We start from the raw sequence: 22157 nt of genomic DNA on the forward strand, positions 1-22157 counted from the left end.
GCAGGGCTCGGGGAGACGCCGCCACCGCCTCGGCCAGCGACTTCCGGAGGCCTGAGGCAGGTGGGGCGGCACCCCTCGGAGGGACCCTCAGGACTTGTCTGTGTTGCCCGGGCACCTTGGGTCCTTCCAGAATGCTGGCGTAATGAGGGGTCGGTTCCCCAGGGCCAATGAGCAGGCAGGGTGGATGTAGGAGCAAAAGCCGAGAGCTCAGACCGGGTTGACCTTGAGGTGCAGAGGTGCGGAGCCGGCTAGATGCGAAGCGTGGTGGGGCTGAGGCTGTTCGGCCCCTTCACTTGGTGACAGTCCAGGGCGTTCACGGCCCTCAACGCATTGCATTCCCTTTGCAGAGGAGGTCAGCCTGGAGATCTCAGCAGCAGAGAGACCACCTGAGAGGTCTAGCAGGGGCTCTGTTATCACCAGGGAGGGTGGGGAAGCTCAGGCCAAGCTCTGGAAGCAGAGACCTCCCAGGTTGGGAGCAGTGGGTGACACGGTGTATTCTCCCGTGGGCAGTGTCCCTGGTCTTATATCTCAAAAACCTGTGAAATCCCCCAGCATGCCCCCACACCCACCGCCCGATTGGCAGGAACTGCTGGTGGTCCCTTTCCACCAGCTCTCCGCGCTCACTGGTATGGGAGCAAGTCTGGATCCAGAACAGGTATCTGTCCAATTGCAAGCCTCCCGGAAAACCGTCCCAGAGTCTGCCCCTGTGAGTGGGAATGGGTTCTTCAAGTTCAGTTCTCACAATTTTTAAAAATCCCTCACCTGGCCAACCGGCTGATGAACACTGCTTGGAATTGATGGCTTCAAGTTTTTTTTATTTCAATCTTTGGTTGTCAGTCATCAACATCCTCGTAGGTGTTATTTATCCCTTGATCAGCACCTTCTCCCCTTTCCTCAGTGGTGAATAAAACATCACACCCTCTCTGTGAGCCCCCCAAGCCTATGCCTGCCCTTCACTCTCAGTAAATGCCTCACTTGCTTCATGAAGAAAAAGGGAATCACTCACTATTAATTTCTTCAACTTTCTATCTTCAAACCTACAAACTTGGTCCCCACCACAGTCCAGCCTCCCCCTGCCTGGACTCCAGCCCCAAGCGGAAAGGGTGCTCTCCTCCTGTGTGTGGGTTGATCCCCCACCATTGGTCCACCTCCAGTGCCTAAATGGCAATATCCCAGCTCAGACGGAAGCTTCCTACTCCCTATCCACCCACCTGGAGTTCTCATTCCTACTCTGCAGCCGCACAGGCCCTCCGGCCTCTCAACGCCTCCAGTGTCTCCCAGCAAATTAGCCCTGTCCCTGAAGCTTTCTTTCCTATCCAGGCAGGACCCCTTGGGTCATAATCTGAGCTACTCTCTTATTGTAACCCGATTGTCTTGTGTTCCTGGCTTTCTGCCCAGCAGAACTCCGACCTGGATTCCCACTCTGATCTGCCTGTGCAGTGTCCCCTCCTCCATGTGGCCTGAGTGCAGCTGGCAAGTATCTCATTCCAGAGCCGAATGGCACCACGACACATTCACCTTCAGCTGGACTCTCCACGCCAGCCTTTTTCTTGTCCTTTGCTCCAGGGACCGCCCTGCCCAATGGGGATTCCAGAACATCACCTCTTTCCTCCAGCCTCCTCTCCGCCCTGCCGTATCTCTAAGGGGGAGCTCCAACCTCCCATGCCCCGAACTACAAAGTCATCTTCCGTCAGGAACTGGACAAATCTCAGATTTACCCTTTGTGCACACTAACAGGTCAGCCGGCGACAGGTATACGGATGCTGGCAGAAGGCACCCGACTCCTGGGTCAGAGACAAAGGACTTTATTACTCACAGCACAGCAGGCGGCCTGGGTTTCGTGATTGTGTCACTCCTCCATGCCTCTCAAGCCCCATGAGGGTGAGGGAGAAGGGCCCAGGAGGGGCCACACAGTGGGTTTCCTGCATACCTGAGGAGCCCTGAACAAGGGGAACCAGAATCTTTCACAGTGGACTGCAAGCTACCCTGCCCTTGTCCTATCATACCAGACAGTAAGAAAACCCTCCCTCTGCTTCAGAGGAGGCACTGTCTTTATCTTCCAAAGCTGTTTGCTATAACAACACAATATTCTTGGAAACATAGTCTGGAACAAAAGGGCAGTTAATACCTCTGCTGATGACCTGTGCAGAAGTGCCACAGACCCACGAGGGTGGTCTCCCAACATATTCATGCCCACGCATCTTCACCTGCATTGCTCAGGCTCTCCTCCAAGGAAAGCCAGCCTCTCGGCCCTGTCCTCCCACCATTGCGGGCCTTGCTTTGGCAGCCATCTCCTCCCCCCTACAAAATCCTAATCCCAGCCTATGAACATGCCCCCAGATATTTCATCTTAACAAGGCAAGCGTAGCAAAACAAAGTCCAACAAAAACCTCTATTGAGCTGGCACTCTTCTTATCTCCTCTCTCTCTCTCTCTCTCTCTCTCTTTCAAGGAGGGCACAGCTCAAAGTGGCCCATGCGGGGATTGAACCAGCAACCTTGGTGTTATTAGCACCATGCTCTAACCATCTGAGCTAACCGGCCACCCCTCCTCTCTCTTCTTTTCCTCCTAGTTCTTGGTAGGGGAAGTCCATGCTTTTTCCATTTCTCTCTGTATCTGGTTCCTTTACCTACCGCACCACTGAAATTGTCCCCACTGGGCCACCAGGGGCCTTCATCATTCCCAGTGGAGCAGACAGTTTTCAGTTCTAATCCTGCTACATCTGCCTCTGAATTTGATTTTGACACTGTTCTCCTCAGGGCTACTTTTAAGTCTTTGTCTGTTAAATCCGACATCTGGCCATTCCCACAAGGCAGTTCGTGCTGCCTGCCTTCTTCCAGTGTAAGAGTCATACTTTCCTGCTTTTTGGGTTGCCTCACAAATTTTTCTTAGAGACTGGGTATTTTGAAGAATGTGGCAACTCAGTGTTGGTCACCCCTCCCTCCAGGCTTATTGTTATTTGCTTGTTTGTTTAGTGACTGGCAGGCTTATTTTTGTGAAGTGTTAGACATCTGATACTCTGCAGGGAAGGGCAGCTCAGGGTATGCCCACAGTTACCCGGGATGGCAGTGATGTGGGCTAAGCTCTCTTCTCTGTTCTTGACTACACCCAGCTGTTAAGCTCTCTTAAGTGCCAGCTGATTGTCCTTTTTTACAAAAATGCCCTGGAGCATACATTGTTCTACAGACTCTGGTTCCTTTGAAGGAGTAGTCCAGACGTTACTGTTCCGACCTCAGGAGGTTCCTCCTAGCTGTCCCTTTCCCTGGTTCTCTCTCGCAAACTAACTGGCTCACACTTTGGCCTGTATCTTCATGGAATCTACCGATCGCTCCCAGTGGGCTTTTACCATATCCTCCACTATTTTTGAGAACACCTTTCAGCTTGAATTTATCCACCCTTGTTTGCAAATACCGTAATGTCCTTTGGGAAGAGATTAGGACCCATCAGTTTTTACAGACCTAGCTACTTTTGACCCTAGGCAAAATCTCTGAGCCAGGTCTCTGAAGCTGGGGTGGGGACGATGGTGTGCTTCTGTCTGAATGGCACCCCTATTTAGGAGTCAGGCATGTGGTAGACAGAAGCCTCAGATTTTCTTGACTTCCCTCTCCTGGCATGGAACCACCATCTGTATAAACCAGGATAGGGACAGTATCTTCGGTATCATCATGCCAAGATAAAGCCTCTATTCCTTGAGTGAGGACTCGTGGCCATGTTTGCTCAGAACGTAGCCTCAGCAACAGGTAGCTGGGGCAGGATGAGAAATGCTGAGGTCCTGCTCCTCCCAGGATGAAAGCCTCTGACAGGGAGCTGCAGGGAGGGCGCCCTGTACTCTCGGCTGCACCCATCTCCAGGGGAGTTTTTTTCTCACTGAGCTGGGCACAGAGAGAGAGGGAGCAGTTTTGGCTCAAATACCACAGACTCTTACCAAATTTTAGTAGATTTTCTTGAATAGATGTTTCTTTATTTGCTGTATACCCTTGGGGCCATTTCCAGATTCTTTAAAGGATTGTCCTTTCATACTCTCCCAGTTTCTCTGCAGAGTTCCTCGAGATTTCATGGTGGAAGTCCATCGTCTGCAATGGTTTTAACTTAATGTTGGCTTCACTGTTGATTATCCTAAAATGCTATTGTTTGAAGCTGATTCAAACAATAATTCAAATAGAAACTGAATATTTGGTGAATCTGAGGAATCGTTAACATTTTTAGGTGTGATAATAGGATTGTGGTTATTTTACTACTTGGTAGTAATACATACTGAAATATTGACAGATGAAAAAATACGATGCATGTGATTCATTAAAATAATCAGGTCTGGGCAATAAGTAGGGATATTGATGCAATAAGATTGGCTATGAGTGGATCATTATTGCATTAATAATGATATCAATTATGATTTATATGAGCTGCAAATGGCAGTTCATTTCACTTCTTTTTACTTTTGTATGTTTGAAATTTTCCATAATATGAAGTTAAATTTATTTCTTTGTATACATGTGAAATATACCTCATTAGATTTTTTTAGAACTCTAAGGGCATCCTTAAGTTGAATTAAAACCTTGAAAAGTATATACACACACATTTTACTTAAGATGTGGAGTATGGTTTTATAAAACCGACAGATGAAAACTTCGAGTGTTCTATGTTCTGAAACAATTTCGTATAAGCATCTTTGTAAAAATATGTTTTTACTTAAATCAGTTTATTTCTCAGTATCTGAAATAGCATGAATTTCAAGCAAGTTCCTAATCAAAATTTATTAGATGTTGTAATTATGTATCACAGGCTGGTTTTGTCATTTCAATCAAAACCATTTTTAGATTATTAATTATTTTGTAAAAAAAAAAAAAAGCCATGATTAAAATTGTTCCAGTTGTATTTCAAGAATTTATAAAATGACAAATTTATGCACTGAATTGAAGCTGAGTAGAAACTGAGCTTGCAAAAAGAAAATACAGTTGGTGACTAAATTTTGAGTATCAGCTGGGACATTCTGGATCAGTCAGAATATGGATTAGCGCTTGTGATTCAGACAATTAGAGCCTAATGCTTTTCAAGATTTAAAAGGTTTCCTTTTATATATTTTTTCAATAGACCTATTCTTGGGAAGTTTTTTTTTTCCAACCTCTTGAAAATGTCAATTTCTTAAAAAAAAGTTATGTGTCAGAAATGAGAAATTAGTTTTGACAGTAGGTAAGTTATTTGCCTGCTTGTATAACACAATGCAATTGATAAAATTTTGCACAGTTATAATTGGTCTTCGTAATAAAAGGGAACAAAAATGTTAAAATTAAGAAATTTGAAATGATTTTATCATTAATCTCAATTGTGCTATTATATTGTATTTATTATAAACCATTAGCTATTCTAAAATAAATCATAGTGATTTTTTAATTTTTCTATCTATGATGCTTAAAACTGTTCACAGCGATTTTTTAAAATTTATTTTATTAGTTTGGAATTCAAATTGAACCCATTTGCCATCTTGATCCTAATATTTTTCAAGTTTGTGTTCATCTCTCCTCCCCCACTACATACAGGTGGCCCATATGCATGTGCCTTACAGGTGTCTTCTAATGCCACTCCTGTGCCTTCCCTCTTGTCACCTTTCACTCAACTAGCTGTCAGTGTGATTTATGTAAAGTGGAGACCTTACCACCTCTCTCTTCTGCTTGAAAATTTTCTGTGGGTCCCCATCACTGCCAGTAATTTCTCAAGTATGAGATTATATATACAGGAAAGCCCTGCCCTCCAGTTTGAAAAATACTGTATTAGAAGTTAAAGTATGACAGTTTCGGAGATTGCTAAGTAATGATAAATGCAAATGTGGGCACTGAAACTACATGGTGATACGTGATACGTGGTTATAAGGGTCCAGATAACTAAACTTTCCTCATAGGCTTCTGGGTGAAGATGACAGACTGAACACATGCATCTAATGATGTTCCCTCCTGAAACCCCACTAAGATGTTAATAAAGGGATTTTTTAAAACCATAACCCCACAAGGTCCAGGAAGAGAGGATTGGAGACGACAGCAACACTATGCCAGAAATTGAAAGCAAAAGGATAAGAAGTAATATTTAGCATCTTGAGATAGCTGAATACTAAACTTTAACTGGGGAACCAAGAACCAAACCACTTTATATTATAAAAAATTCCAAAGGGTTAGGAATGTTTGGCATTTTGGAAATAGGATGAGGGGTGAACTATAATAAGGACTGGTAGAAATCTGTTTAAGATGATTTAGTTCCACACACTCTTCAGCCACTTGACTGCCCCTTCCAACTCCGGCAAAAAACTCGAGTTTTTTCCCCTGTGGAAAGTTAAATAGAGTCTTGGTCTGGAGGACACCAGGCAGCATTGAAGCTATGTTATGTTAATGAAGTCAGGCATATTAAGGGAATGTATGAATACTGAATGCTTCCAGAAAGGAGGGGCAAATGAGATAAATGGATAGGAAATAGGAGGAAAAAAATTAAGAAAAATTATAGGGTGAATTTAGGAAACCCAATGCCCAAATAATAGAAGTTCTGGAAAGAGAGAGAAAAAAGAAAGGGTACAAATCACCAATGAAAATAATTCCATAAAATTTCCCAGTATTGAAGGACATGAGTTTCCAGACTGAAAGAGCCCACAGTGCCCAGAGAAGATTCTGCAAGATTCCAGGGAGGGAAAAACAGGTCACATGACAAAGATCAAGAATGGCTTTGGGTTTCTCAAAAGCAAAAGAAGAGGCTAGAAAGCAATGGAGCAATGTCTTAAAAACTATGAAGGAAAACTGTTTCCAATCTAGAATTCCATATCTAGCCAAACTGTTGATGCAATGGAGGAATAAGTATTTTTCAACATTAAAGTCTTTAAAACTTTTCCTCTCTCCTACTCCTTTTCAGAAGGAAGCTGCCAGAAGACTTGTTCCAACACAATGAGAGTGTAAACTAGGAAGAAGAAGATATGGGGCAAAGAAAGGAGACTCAACACGGGAAACAGTTGCCAGGACGATAGAAAACCTGGTCCAGGTAAGGAGGACAACCAGGCCAAACTGCAGGAGGTCAGAAGCTCAGGGAGAGATTTCTTCCTCAAACTAATGGCATGGGTAGAATCCATGATGTGAATCAACAACTTGAGTGCCTAGTTAGGCAACTGGCAGAAAATTTGAGATAAAATTACTGATAACTGTATAGAAAACAAAGCAAACCCCCAAATATAACAAGTGTCTATGCCAGGGTAGGGTGTCCTTACTTCTGTACTCCTCTTTGATTTCTTGTTTCTTCTCCATTCCCCCTAACCTCCCACCTGCCACACTGTCACCTGTTTTCGGCCTTCCTGTGGGTTATTTTATTTTTAGCATTCCCTTTTGATTTATCTAGTGTTTTTGAGTGTATATCTTTGTATAGCTTTTTATTTTGTTTTAGTTTTTTAAAGATTTTTATTAAAATATAGCTAACATACAATATTATATTTATTTCAGGTATACATTGTAGTTATTCAAAAGTACACACCTGGCACTATATAGAGTTATTACCACATTACTGATTATGTTCCCTATGCTAAAGAAGTGATCACCATGATAAGTCCAGCAACCATCTGACACTGTACCATGCTATCACAATATTTTTGACTATATTTCTCATGCTGTGTATATATTACATCCCCAAGACTTATTTGTTTTATATCTGGAACTTTAAACCTCTTATACTTTTTTTATCCCTCCCCCTGATTTTTATTTTTTCAATTAGAGTTAACATTCAATATTATTTTATATTAGTTTCAGGTGTACAGCATAGTGGTTAGACATTTATATAATTTAGGAAATGATCCCCCTGACTTGTACCCACCTGGCACTATACATAGTTATTACCATATTATTGATTATATTCCCTATACTTTACATCCCCATGACTACTTTGTAACTACCAATTTGTATTTCTTAATCCCTTCACCTTTTTCACCTTGCCACCAACTCCACTCCCATCTATCACCTCAGTAGATCTAGTACCCATCTGGCACCACAGTTATTACAATATTATTGACTCTGTTCCTTATGCTATGCCTTATGTCCCCATGACTACTGTGTAACAACTAATTTGTACTTCTTGATCCCTACCCCTTTTCACCTATCCCCTACCCCCCTCCCATCTGGCAACCATCAAAATGTTCTCTGTATCTATGAGTTTGTTTCTATTTCCTTTGTTTGTTTATTTTGTTCTTTAGATTCCACTTATAAGTGAAATCATATGACATTTGTGTTTCCCTGTCTGACTTACTATGCTCAGCACAGCACCCTTTAGATTCATCATGGTTGTCACAGATGGCAAGATTTCGTTCTTTTTCACAGCTGAATAATATTCCATAGTATATATGTACTACCTCTTCTTTATCCATTCATCCATTCAGGGACACCCAGGTTGCCTTCATATCTGGGCCTATATAAATAATGCTGCAATGAATATATGCATGAGCACGTCCCCTTGAAGTAGCATTTTGGGGTTTTTTTGGATAGATACTCAGAAGTGGGATTATTAGGTCCTTCTTTGTCTCTTGCACTCCGGGTGTGTCCCTGTGTGGGTTGCGTGTGTCCTCCTCTTGTAGTTGAGCCTTGGTTGCTATTTGCACTTCAGTAGAAGGGACTGACCCTCAGGCTCACTGATTATGAGGACTGGCTGTGACTACAGTGGAAGAGTTGTGGGTCAGGGGTTGACCCCACAGAGCAGGATCTGCCTCAGTAGGACTCTGGTGCCTGCCCAATCTACCCCTTGGGTGTTTCATCCTTGGCTGGGTGATGCTCCAGCTCATTTTGAAGCTGGCCGCTGAGGGCACCAGCCCCAGGGCCACCTGGGAGGGGACCTGCTGCAGGTCAAGTTCAGCTTCAGCCAGTTCTCTACCAGGGGCCACCTGCAGGAGCCACATAGTATTAAGTCAGGGGATTATAATGGTGGCACTAAATCTTCTACTTTAAGATCTGGATCTCTGGTATAATTTGATTTAACAAGTGTATAAGTCCCAAGTATTTAGCTTGGGACTTTTTGAAAGTTTTCTTTTCTTTTTTTTGCCTCTTAATAATTCTGCTTCCTGTACATTTACTATGCATACCAGTTTTCAACATTTCTATTTACTTTAGCCCAGTGCTGGCCCTGTGACTTGGATGAGGTTTTGCATCTGTATGGGTTCCACTCCTGGCTCTACATAGCATATGCAAAGGTTGCGATAACCTGCTTAACTGCACCTTCCACCCCACCACAACAGACAAAGCTGAATTCAATAGAAAATTCCACTACAGGCTGAAGAGGTTTACATCTGGTTAGAAGGTATAAAACTTGAGAGTGTTAGGCCAGGAGCAGAAACTGCCTTAGGCCGGAGAAACCGCCTGGAATGTGCTGAATAGAAACCATCTTATCTTAGAAGCCATCTTGTCCTGCTCCCTGCTTACTTGTGATGCATTGAAGAGGACCAGCCTTATTTACCTCCCCCTATAGAACTTCATACCCCTCTTACTCGGGGAGGTTATGGTTTTTTTTCTCCCCCCACTCCTTCCCCCCCTCCCCTTTCTTCCTTCCCCCTCCCCCTCCCCTTTCTTCCTCCCCCCCCCCCCCCGTCCCTTCCCCCTCCCCCCCACTCCGATTCAAGCCCTTGTTTCTCAGTCTAGTTGTGCAGGACACAGCTCCCTGGCCCGTGCTGGTATTATGAGACTTGTGCTCCCTCCCCCCGCCCCCCAGGCAGTCGGTCACCGGTTATCAGTCATCAGTCGGCCACTAACAGCAGCTCACAGCAGCTCTCACTGGCTGCGGGCCAATCATGGCAGCACACAGTAGCAAACAGCAGCACACAGCACCCATGGCAGCTCATGCCAACCTGTTCATTGCAGCCCCGCTCCAGGTAGAGCTGTTGTTCACAATCTTAGCTGTAGAGGGCACAGCTCACTGGCCCATGTGGGAATTGAACCGGCAACCTCGGTGTTAGGAACCCGGCGCTCCAACTACGTGAGCCACCATGCTGACCCCAGGTTATGGTCTTTTCTAACCTGGCTTCCCCCTGCTCAAACACGCCAAATAAATTCTAATAGACTAATTTTGGTCTACCGCAACTCATTCCTCCGGCTGTGCCTAACACAAAGAAATCCACAGATGACCACCACTGTGCCATACTTGGAAGCGCCTTGAGAGGTCAAGCCGTGAACCAAGTCCAGCTGCTGCTAGTGCAGGGCTTAGAGCTGCTCGGGTAGAGGTATGGGACATGCTCAAGACAAATGCTGCTTGTCTGGATTCCGTGAACCTTTGAGAGACCCTAGGAAAGTCCGCAGCATGAGCTAAGGCAAGTGGTTTGTACAAAAAAGCCTCTGGAAGTGGCCTGGGTGTGCCTGAAAGTTGGGCAGAAGCGGGGTCTCAGAATCACCAGGGCGTGGTGACAGTTTGGCATTAGCTAGCTGGATGGAGACTCAGATATGGCGGCTGCCTGCGTCTGCACGCAGAGAAGGGGAGGGGGGCTCAACAAAGAAACAATGGCCTCCGCCAGCTCTCCCGTCCAGGAGAAAGCTGCCTCTGCAGCCCCCGTTCCAAGCCAGACAACTCAGTGCCCCAGCATTTGTCCCTGCCACTTCTCCAGCCACTGCCTCAGCGCTGGAGCTCAGAGCCAGTGATTCGTTGGTGGGTAAGTCCACATGAAGTCCCTTTAAGAGGAGCGCCTGGGACTCCAGCCACCCTCCATCTCACTCAGTCACTATCTACTCTGGTTTTCACAACCAGAAATTATGGGGACTTCTCTCTCTGGCACTGGAACCCTGGGATGGAGTGGAGCTGGGACCTCTCAGTCCTCTGGGGCACGGGGGAGACCCCCCACAGCTCAAATATCCTTCCTGATCTTTAATGGTTACACGCGGGTGTGGGACCAGCCCATTCCACGTGTCTGACCTTCCTGTCAGTCTGGAGGTGGCTTTTTTCTGCGTGTCCTTAGTTGTAGGGCTTCAACTAAGGACACGCAGGCTTCAACTAAGAGGACCAGCCTTATTTACCTCCCCCTATAAAACCTATAAAGCAAGATTTTAGTCAGTTCTCAATGCTAGTTGTTTTGTAGGTTAGTTGTAATTTTGATGTGGTTGTGAGGGAAGGTAAGCACAGTGTTTACCTACTGCACCATCTTGATCGGAAAAATCTGTGGGTTTTTGGTTTTTTTTAAAGATTTTTTTTATTGGGGAAAGGGAACAGGACTTTATTGGGGAACAGTGTGTACTTCCAAGACTTTTTTCCAAGTCAAGTTGTCGTCCTTTCAATCTTAGTTGTGGAGGGTGCTGTTCAGCTTCAAGTTGTTGTCCTTTCAGTCTTAGTTGTGGAGGGCGCAGCTTAGCTGCAGGTCCAGTTGCCATTGCTAGTTGCAGGGGGCGCAGCCCACCATCCCTTGTGGGAGTCGAATCGGCAACCTTGTGGTTGAGAGGACGTGCTCCAACCAACTGAGCCATCCAGGAGGCAGCTCAGCTCAAGGTGCCGTGTTCAATCTTAGTTGCAGGGGATGCAGCCCACCATCCCTTGCGGGACTCGAGGAATTGAACCAGCAACCTTGTGGTTGAGAGCCCACTGGCCCCTGTGGGAATCGAACCAGAAGCCTTCGGAGTTAGGAGCACGGAGCTCCAACCGCCTGAGCCACCGGGCCGGCCCAAATCTGTGGCTTTTTAAGTGCTCGCCCTAGGCATTATATAACACACATGTAACTCATCACAGTCTGTAGCTTCCCACACTTTACCAGTTTATACAAATGTACAAATCTTACCTCTATTTAGGTCCCTTTATCCTCCCTCATTTATAATATAATTGTCTTAAATATTTCTTTTTTTTTGAATTTTTACAAGTTTATTTGAACCAAACTGATGACATACGCCAGGGAACAAGATCTCAAATGCTGTCCATTGTCTTAAATATTTCCTCTGCATGCATTTAGAACCACATGAAACAATATTATAATTTTTGCTTTCGCCATCAAACATAATTTAGAAAACTCCAGAGGAGAAGGACAGTTTATTCTATTTACCCATAGTTTGATTCTTCCCATTGTTCTTTCTTCATTCCCAGTATTTCACGGTTCCTTCTTGTATCATTTCCTCTCTGTTTAAAGAATTTCCTTTAGCCATTCTTTCAGGGTTGTTCTGCTAGCAACAAATTCTATTTTCTTCATCTTGTCTGGACTCTGTGGCTTTGGTCAGTCTGTCCTTGTGCCAATACCACATTGACTTAATTAGTGTCACAATATAAACATCTGGCTATCTGGAAGGGTAAGGCCTCCAGCGTTGTGGTGTTTCTTCAGTATTGCCTTGGCTACTCTTGGTCTTTTGCATTTCCACATGCATTTTAGAACCAGCTAATTGATTTCCAAAAACCTCCTGGGATTTAATTGGGATCACATTAAATCTGTAGATTAATTTGGATAGATGTGATATCTTAACCATATTGACTCTTCCAATCCATTAACTTTGTGTAAGTTCCATTTATTTGGGTTCTTTAATTTCTCAATAATGTTTCCTAGTTTTCAGTATAGAGATGTGCACTTTTGCCCTTAGATTTATCCCTGTTTGGTGCTTTTTGATGTTATTGTAAAGAATGTTGTTTGAAAATTTTCCTTTCTTATTTGTTTGTTGCTGACATAGAAACACAATGGTCTGTTTAATTGACTTTGTATCTAGAGATCTTGCTAAATTCACTTATTAGTTATAATGGTTTATAGATTATTTTGGATTTTTTTATGTGTATAATCATGTCCCTAGATAACAATGGCTTTGCAATCATGCATGTTATGTCTTTTATTTGCCTTATTGAAGTGGCTAAAACATCAGTTCAATGTCGAATAGCAGTAGTGATAGCTGACATCTTTACCTTTTTTTCAATCTCGGGGGAAAGTTTTTAATATTTTGCCATTCAGATGATATTTGTTGCTGATTTAATTGTTTTGGTAGTTGTTCTTTATCAGATTAAAGAAAGTCCCTCCCTTCGTAGTCTACTAAAAAAAAAAAATCTGAAAATCATGAATGGGTGTTGAATTTTGTCAAATGCATTTCCTGCTTCAGTCGAGATAATCATACTAATTATTTTTTCCCCTGTGAATCATAGTGATTGCTTTTTACCATCTTATATTTTTAAATTGAGGAATAATTTATGTACAGTGAAATATATCTATAATTTAATGGAGTCTGATAATTGCATATCTCATGTAACCCACACCCCAGCAAAATATAGAGATTTCCATTACCCCAAAATGTTCCCTCATTACCCTTCCAGCCAGTGTGCCATTCCCTCTAGCAACAACGGCTATTCTGATTTCTAATACGTAAGTTAGTTTTTTGTTTGTTTGTTTTTTAAGGAATCCCCTAATCTTTAAAGATTTTTTTTTTATTGGGGAAGGGGTAAACAGTGTGTACTTCCAGGACTTTTTTCCAAGTCCAGTTGTCGTCCTTTCAATCTTAGTTGTGGAGGGTACCGTTCAGCTTCAAGTTGTTGTCCTTTCAGTCTTAGTTGTGGAGGGCACAGCTCAGCTCCAGGTCTAGTTGCCGTTGCTAGTTGCAGGGGGCGCATCCCACCATCCCTTGCGGGAGTCGAACCGGCAACCTTGTGGTTGAGAGGACGTGCTCCAACCAAATGAGCCATCCAGGAGCTCAGCGGCAGCTCAGCTCAAGGTGCCGTGTTCAATCTTAGTTGCAGGGGGCAGAGCCCACCATCCCTTGCCGGACTCGAGGAATTGAACCGGCAACCTTGTGGTTGAGAGCCCACTAGCCCATGTGGGAATGGAACCGGCAGCCTTCGGAGTTAGGAGCATGGAGCTCCAACCGCCTGAGCCACGGGGCCGGCCCATGTAAGTTAGTTTTGATTGTTCTCAAACTTCACAAAAATGTAACCATACAGTATGTATGCTGTGATTCTGCGTATCAGCAGTGTGTTCCCATTTACTGTGTTTATCATTCCATCGTATAAACACACCACACAGTTTTTATTCATTCTCTTATTGGTGGATATTTGGGGTAGACATTTGGGTGGACTTCCCAGTTTCTACCTATTGGGAATGAATCTATTATAAACATTTTGTACAGAATTTTTTGCAAATACCTGATCGCAGCAACACAGTGGTGGTGTCTCCAAGAAGAGTTCCAGCGGCAAGACCTTGGGCAGAGTCTTGGTCACCTAATCCAACGACAACCTATTGAATGCTCTGCCTTGTAAAAGCACCCACCGTTGGAGCGGTGGGCTCAAAAAACAGACCTAATTGAAATTTCGTGTAGGGTGTGGTGAGGGAGGTGCTAACCAGTGACCCTCACTCGGTGCCCTGGAACTGCATACGTGCCCACCCTCCCGTCTACTCTGGCAGAGTCCTCTGGGGGACCCCCGTGGGCTGCACTTTCTCCCAGACTACACGATCAGGCACGCTCTCATCTTCGCTGCTGGTCCCTGGCAAGAGCAGCTTCCCTCTCCGCCTTCGCACCAAAACAAATCAAGTCCTTACCTGCTTCCTTCCCCCAGCGAACCCTGGAGATCAGGAGTCCTTGCCAAGGCCCACCTGCTGGCCTCCCTGGCTACTGTATTACTTCAGAGAGGCGACTGGGGGAGGGGGGGACAGAGAGAGAGAGGGAGAGAGACAGAGGAAGAGAGAGAAAGAGAGAGAGAGAGAGAGAGAGAGAGAGAGAGAGAGAGAGAGAGAGGTGTGTGCTCCAGCTACTACCCTCCCCTGCCCCCAATCCCGGAGTGTGGCTCCCTGGGATTAGACAAAGAAGGAGGGAGGACTGCTGGAGGAAGAGAACCCAACCCTTCCGGATGCCTCTGAGGCAGACCCACAAAGGTAGGAGAGGGTGGATTGTAAAGCCCACACCTTAGCTCCACTGTTTATTGGCTACGTGGGCTGAGTTTAATTTCCTTAATTAATTTCTTTAATTTCTCTATGTCTCAGTTTCCTCATTTGTGACGTGAGAATGATAATAGTACCAACTTCATAAAGCTTGCTATGCTCATTAACTGTGCCTGTGACTGTTCTGGAAACGTAGGAAGCACTATACAAACATTGGCTGTTGTGACCCAGTGCAGACTAAAAAGTGACTTTTTAGGGCCAGGTGCTGGACCATGAAAAACACTGGGCGCTTTTTGGTGAAACACTGTATCTGCCCACACTGCCAGGCATGGGACAATGTGAGAGCAATGCCACACAGGTAAACCCAGTGTCCTCATACGTGTTGCTGGTGGACATGGCTGTAACAAGTCCTCCCATCCTTGAATGCCTTGAAACACACACTCCTCTTAAGAGATCCAGTCTATTTCCCCATAGACTTGGACTGGCCTCGTGACTTGCTTTGGCCAATAGACTGTGGCCAAATGACGCTGGGTACTTTTGACAATTCTCCTCAAGTGGCTCTGTAGCTTCTGCTCACATGCTCTTGGAACCCTCTGCCACCAGGAGCTCTGTCCAGCCTCCTGGAGGATGTGCGGCTGCATGGAAGAGAACCGAGACACCCCGCTGGGAGCAGGCGTGAACTCCCAGATGGAAGAGAGAGGCCACCTCGACCATTCAACTCCAGTCCAGCCCTTGGATGTGTGCAGCTGCAAGGGTAACCCCAGCCGAGAGCAGAAGGCAGTTGATCCCAGCCCCAGGTGCCAGTCCATAAAATCATGAGCAAATACATGGCCATTTGTTAATCCTCCAGATTTTGAAAGACCTGGAAGGCAGCCTCACAGGTGGCAATGGCACTTCCTGCCTGGGCTTCAACAGAGGGCTCACACATGTGGAAACTGTTATTTCTTACATCACTTCTCAGATCCTACACGCCTGGTCTGGTAGCTGAGGAAATACAAAACTCTAAGCAAGCCAAAAAGAGTGGCTAATTTCGGAAGATTGCACAACCAGAGGGAGGAAGATCAAGTTGAACACCCAAACTGTCACCCACTGACGTACAAAGAGGCAAGGACCAGATGGGAAGCTTAAACAAACAGTAATAAGAGTCCTTTCAAGGAGATTCTATTAGAACGTTAAAACAAACGAATAAAAAAACCATGATTTTTAAAGTTAAAAAATTTACTATATAACCTGAAAAAAGAGGGTAGTCTTTGTTGAAATCCAAATAATTGGTACGCAGGGCAAAAAAAAAAAAAAAAAGCTTAAAAAGATGTGAATTATACAATGAGTAAGAGACTTGGAGGAAAGATCTCAAGGAGAACGTGGAGAAAAGATACGTTAATAATAGGTAAATGGTAAAGATTTTCCTGATGTGACAAGAAGAGAGTTGGGTTTGCAGATTAGAAGGATTCACAGACAGCCAGGTAGGATTATCTCTGAAAAGGTAGTCACTTAGGCCTTTCCTGGCGGAACTCTGTAATTCCAAGGAGGAAGAAGCTTCCAGTGGCAAGAATAGGTGACTTAAAAAGGAGTGAGAATTAGCCTAACATCGGACTCTTTCTAGTATCCAGCATTGTGAGCTATGTGGGTGTATTTATAAATTCATAAATTCCCCCAGTGAGAGGTGACACATGTCCCTGGTTATCTAAATGGTGTCCATCTCAGTCAGAAACCTACCTGTTCCCTGCCCCCCAATGCCTTTCTTGCCAAGCCTCTCTTTCAGACTCACATCATATCATCTGGACATGCTTTTTTGTTTTTTTGTTTTTTAAATTTCTTCAGCCCCTAACTCTGACCTGCTGATAACCATTGCAGTTTTGTGACAGTGTTCGATCAATAGGATGATACGTGAGTGCGGGAGGAATTCCCCATTCCTGACATGGGTTTGGCTATGCTGAGGGTTTGCCTTTCATTCAGGAGTATGGTGCCTCCAGGAAATGAAAGGGCATGTAGGGTTACGTTTTTCCTGTAATCAAGCTCAGCTAAGGGTGGAAATTCTGCGTCATGCATCACACTGGGGGATTTACTTGCTTCCAGATCTTGAGGGAGCTGGCGCACATGTGTGTGTGCGTGTGTGTGTGTGTGTGTGTGTGTGTGGAGGGGGTCAGGACAGGGTTTCTGTGGCCTGGTTCCCTGCTGCTGTGTGTGCCTGCCCAGAATGTGATAACCCAGAGAATTCCACATTTGCTACAAACCTATTTGCAATTTTGTGGACGAGTATCCATCCTCAGGCTTGGTAAGGGGTACTTCTCTCCTTCTGTGACCACAAGTGGCTGACCTTAACCTTTCCTTTACAAGCCGATCCACGGGGCGTGTGAAGACTGTTAGGAGAGCAGCCCAGACACGCCACCAGCCTCTCCTAAGTCATCTCCAGGCCTTCCGTTACTGACCCGACATCCATCCTACTTCTTAATCATTCCAAATTTCTATAAGGTACTCTTGACCCAGGCACAATTTTTGTACCCTGTTATCTACTCTCGTTTCCATAAACTTCCAAAAACCCCAAATGATTCCTCACTACTAAAGAAGAGCACGGACAAAAACTGCTGCCCCAGAAGCTACTGGGTGGAACCAAGATGGACAGAGCAGAAAATTGTGAGCAGTGTTGGAATTGCACCTCAACCTAGAGGATCCTCTAAATCTTCTGACTTAGAAACCGGGCCCCGGGAATGTGAGAAGGCAGGAACAGTGGTAATTCGTGGCAGATAGGTTAGGAACAGTGTGGGTACCTGATCAATGACCCCTGAAAGGAGAGCGGAAGAGAGAGCCTGGGGTTAATGAAAAAGGAATGATGCTGCATCCTCGAATGGGCAAATTGGGGCTCCCCACCCCTCACTTGTAAAATACTCTATTCTTGGCCAGGCTTTGAATCCTTACAAGGTCGCTCCTGGTGGGAAGAGGCCTTTGGGTTTGGAAGCATGAACTTGCACTTGAGGATGTTGGTCCCAGCTGGATTGGGTCAAGGAAAAGGGTGGGAGCTATTTAGTATGAAAATGTCTCTCACTGAACTGTATGTTCCTGTCAAGGTTTTATCTCAAATTTGTGAGAGAACTAGACTTCAAAGAAAGCCAGTTCAAAATGTATTTCTGATTGAGAATCTTTATAGTAGGAAAGAATGACTTGATGATATTCTAAGACCAGGTATAAGAAAGAAATGTCCGGTTAAAGGTGCCAGGCTTATCCCCAGAATCAGAGTCAGCTGTGTGGGTTCAAAACCTCCCAGAAAGGGCTCTGTCTTAGCTTAGCTCCCCAGAAGCAGAGCCTGAGGCACTCGAGGGCCTGTGGTTTATTGAGGGAGGCCCTTAAGGAAATGCCTGTGAGAGAGAGAAGAAAGGGACGATCAAGACAGGTCTCAGGTAAAGTCTAGCCTTAGGGATCCAAGCGTAGATCACACCACAGAATTGCCCCGTGCAAGGGGGAAGGTCTTTGCACGCCTTCAGGAGTGGGGGGTGGGGTGGGGCGGAATGTCCTAAGCTTGTAAGGACACAGCTCCCATCAGCCAAGAACAATCAGTCCTCCAGAAGGGCACAGGTGTCAGCCAATAGCTTGGGCACGGTTTGCACTGACCCATGCCAGGATTTGGGTGGGTCCCCTACAATAGTCTGTTATTCACGTAAGAGGAGCAGGATATGCCAGCTCAAAATGTGCCACTTTGCCATGTGGGTTTTTTTGAGCTGAAGGCAATCAAGACACAAAAGATGCAAGAAAAATTTTTTACCTCTCCCTTAACTACCTAAAAGAATTTCGTTAGGGGGCCTGGCTTAGAGAGAGAGCTATTACCAGGGATGACTTTTATCTGAATGACCTACCTGTATGGCAGGGCAAACACCTGTCTACCAAGCACCTGCTCTTCTCCTCCTATGAATTACCCTCCTCCCTGGGGCTTCCCATCCCATTGCTTAGCTCAGGATGGCTGATAAGCCTCAACTGCCTGACTTGCCTTTGGGTCTCACATTTTTATGGGGCTCCCATACATACGAAATAAAAAATTTGATTTTCGCTTGTTAATCTGTCTTATGACAATTTAATTATTAGACCAGCTAAAGAACTGAGAAAGGTAGAAAGAAATTTTTTCATCCTCAACACATGCCAAGCCAGAGTTCTTTCTCAATCTGGTCTATCAGCAGATTACAGAACTATGACATCGGCAATGCCGGATAAAGAGACTTCACCTTTTATTTCAGCGTTGGCTTGCAAGCTCTTCGGGAACTTCCCAGGTGTAATCTGAACCCCACCGCCATACACTTTGGGCAGGGAGAGACCGAATAAAGAGACAGACCACTCCAGATTGGTCGGTGGCAGGTGTAAGAAGCAAGGGAATTTACTTAGGAGGCTTGTCTTGTGGGAAGACACAAGATGATAGATTTTCATAGTCACCCACCAAATTTTAAAAGTTTACAGAGAGACCTTAACAGGTCAGTCGCCTACACAGGACCTTAACAGGGATCAGTCATGTACCTGGTCCAGATAGTCTCATCAGCACATTGCAATCTCAAGGCTGTGTCCTTGGGCAGCTTCTAGTGAGGGAAAGGCAAGCAGAGCACACATTCCAAGTGGGGGGAGGCAGGGGACAGCCTCCCGTTGCCTGGATCCAGTCGCAGGTCAAACCAGCAGTCACATCTTCTGGATGTTCTTCCTCAGTATTCAGGCTCCAGATGGTTACCTTTCTCAGAAGCATGTGCCTTACTTCTCCTTCCCTGTTCTTATGTGTTCCTGGGACAGTGTCCTGGGAGGTGGGTCTCATTGCCCCACATTCTCTCCCAGTGACGCCACTCGCTCTTCTCTGGCAGTGGTTTTTGGTAAACCTCTGAAGCACAAGTTAATTAATGAAAATGACTGTAGCTGATGAATGCTAAAGGGTAATGTGTTTTGTCTATTCCTCTCGCCCTTCCTACCTGAAATGTAGGCTAATCTTTTAGGTATGTGTAGTGATGTGTGATGGGGACAGGTTCATCTTGTACCTTCCTTACTCCAGCCCTGGAATCAGCCATTTTTCCAAAAAGCCTTGATTCCTTATAGTGGAAAATGGTACTTCAGAACCCAAGATCTGGGCACTTCATGTGATCAGTGTTACTGGTATTCATTGCTTCTGGGTCCTATCGATGGTCAGAGCTAGGACATATATGTATACGCGTGCATATACACACATATGCTTGTGCACATATCCCCTTACATATAATTCTGTTATCTATCTATCTACTTACCTACCTAAAACCACAAGTTCATCTTACCATATGGTTCATAATTCATTATAGTCTTGCCCCTTTCCATATTCATAACTTTCTTTTCTTTTTTTTTAAAGATTTTATCGGGGAAGGGGAACAGGACTTTATTGGGGAACAGTGTGTACTTCCAGGATTTTTTCCAAGTCAAGTTGTTGTCCTTTCAATCTTAGTTGTGGAGGGTGCAGCTCAGCTCCAGGTCCAGTTGCCAGTTGTGAGTTGTAGGGGGCGCAGCCCACCATCCCTTGTGGGAGTCAAACCGGCAACCTTGTGGTTGAAAGGACGCTGCTCCAACCAACTGAGCCGTCTGGCCACCCGGGAGCTGAGAGGCAGCTCATTGACTTCATTCTAGTTGCGGAAGGCACAGCTCGCTGGCCCATATGGGAATCGAACTGGCAGCCCCATTGCCCAGAGCTCGCACTCTAACCAACTGAGCCACCCGTCCGCCCCCATAACTTTCTTTTCTTTTCTGATAAAGAGAAAATCAGTTCCCATTATCCCTAATATATTTATTTACTTATTTGTTTAATCCTATAATACATTGAAAATGGTTTCAGAATTATTAAGTCACAGCACTGGATAAAACAAAACAAACCTACCAATTAGAATTCATTATGTGTTTGCAATTTTTTTTGTCTTTATTCTGAGATTATACAGTTGAAATATAGTTTTCCCCTTTCTGTGTGGTTATGAATAACATTTTAATAACAGATAGCTTCATTTGTTTCTCTTTGTATCCCATTTTAGGATGTTTTCCCCTCATCCATATTGATTTTATTTTTTTATTTTTTATTTATTTTTTTACTCTATGAGGAACAAAGGCAAAACTATGCAAAAAAATATACTCAGAAGTGTCATGCCCTCCCTCCTACTCTTCTGCCCTGTTCTCTTCACTCCTTGTAGGTAACCAATCTCACTAGTTTTGGGAATCTTTTCCTCCTATTTCTTTTTGCAAAAATAAGCGGATACAAGCATACTTTATTTTTTTTCTTTCCTATGAAAAGGTATAAATACTATAAACACTCTTTTGTCTTTACTTTTTTTTGAGTCCTTACTTTTTAAAAAACTTAATATATCCAAGAAGCCACCCCATGTCATTTCGTTAGGTCTTCCTCACTATTTCAATGGCACAGTATTCCACTGTGTGGTTGAACCATTCTTCATGTTTACATCTCAGATGTTTAAGTATTTTAACAGTTTCCCTTAGTTTCCATCCATGCTGCAGCGCATATACACTTGCGCATTTATTTTTGTATTGTCAGACGTATCTCTTCACAGGAAATTCCCAGAGAACGTTTCTTTGGGGTGGGAGGTAAACACGGATGTAGTTGTGTTTAATCTTGTCGAATTCCCTGGCACAATGGCTGCTCCAGTTTGCATTCGCGCTGGCTATCATAGAAGTTCCCGTCTCCCTAAAGCCTTGCAACAGTGCAGTGGTTGTCAGGCTTCTTAATTTTTGCCAATCTGCTGGGTGAAAATACTATCTCAGAGTAATTTCAATTTGTATTTCTCTTATTCTGAGTCAAGTTAGACATCTTTTTCTCATGGTTAAGGGCCACTTTTACATCTTTTTTAAGGGAGTTGTGGCTGCTCATATTTCGTGCCCATTTACCTATCGAGTTTTTGGTCATATTTCCTTTCGTTAGTGAGTCTTTGATGTGTTAGAGATATTCACCCTTAATCCATAATATATGTGGCAAATATTTTTTCTATTTTTTAAATTTGTTTTTGGCCTTGTGGTGATTTTTTTTTTTGCCAGACAGAATTTTATCATTTTTTTTATGTAGTCAAATTCATCAATCTTTTATTGTCTCTAGATTTTGACTCATATTTAGAAAACTTTTTCCTATACCCTAGTCTAAGAGGTATTCACCCATAACATCTTAGTACTCTTATCATTTCATTTTTTACACTTAGATCTCTGAACCATCGGGAGTTCATTCTTGTGTGTGCTGCAAGTTACAGCCCTAGTCTGACCTTGTTCCAAATGGCCATCTGGTTTTCTGAGCACCATTAGTCACAAAATCTATTTTGACCCAGTGATTTCTGTATGTCATTCCTCTGGTCCTCTGTCTATTCATGCAGCAG

Source organism: Rhinolophus ferrumequinum, chromosome 21 (assembly GCF_004115265.2).
Source record: "Rhinolophus ferrumequinum isolate MPI-CBG mRhiFer1 chromosome 21, mRhiFer1_v1.p, whole genome shotgun sequence".
Taxonomy (NCBI): domain Eukaryota; kingdom Metazoa; phylum Chordata; class Mammalia; order Chiroptera; family Rhinolophidae; genus Rhinolophus; species Rhinolophus ferrumequinum.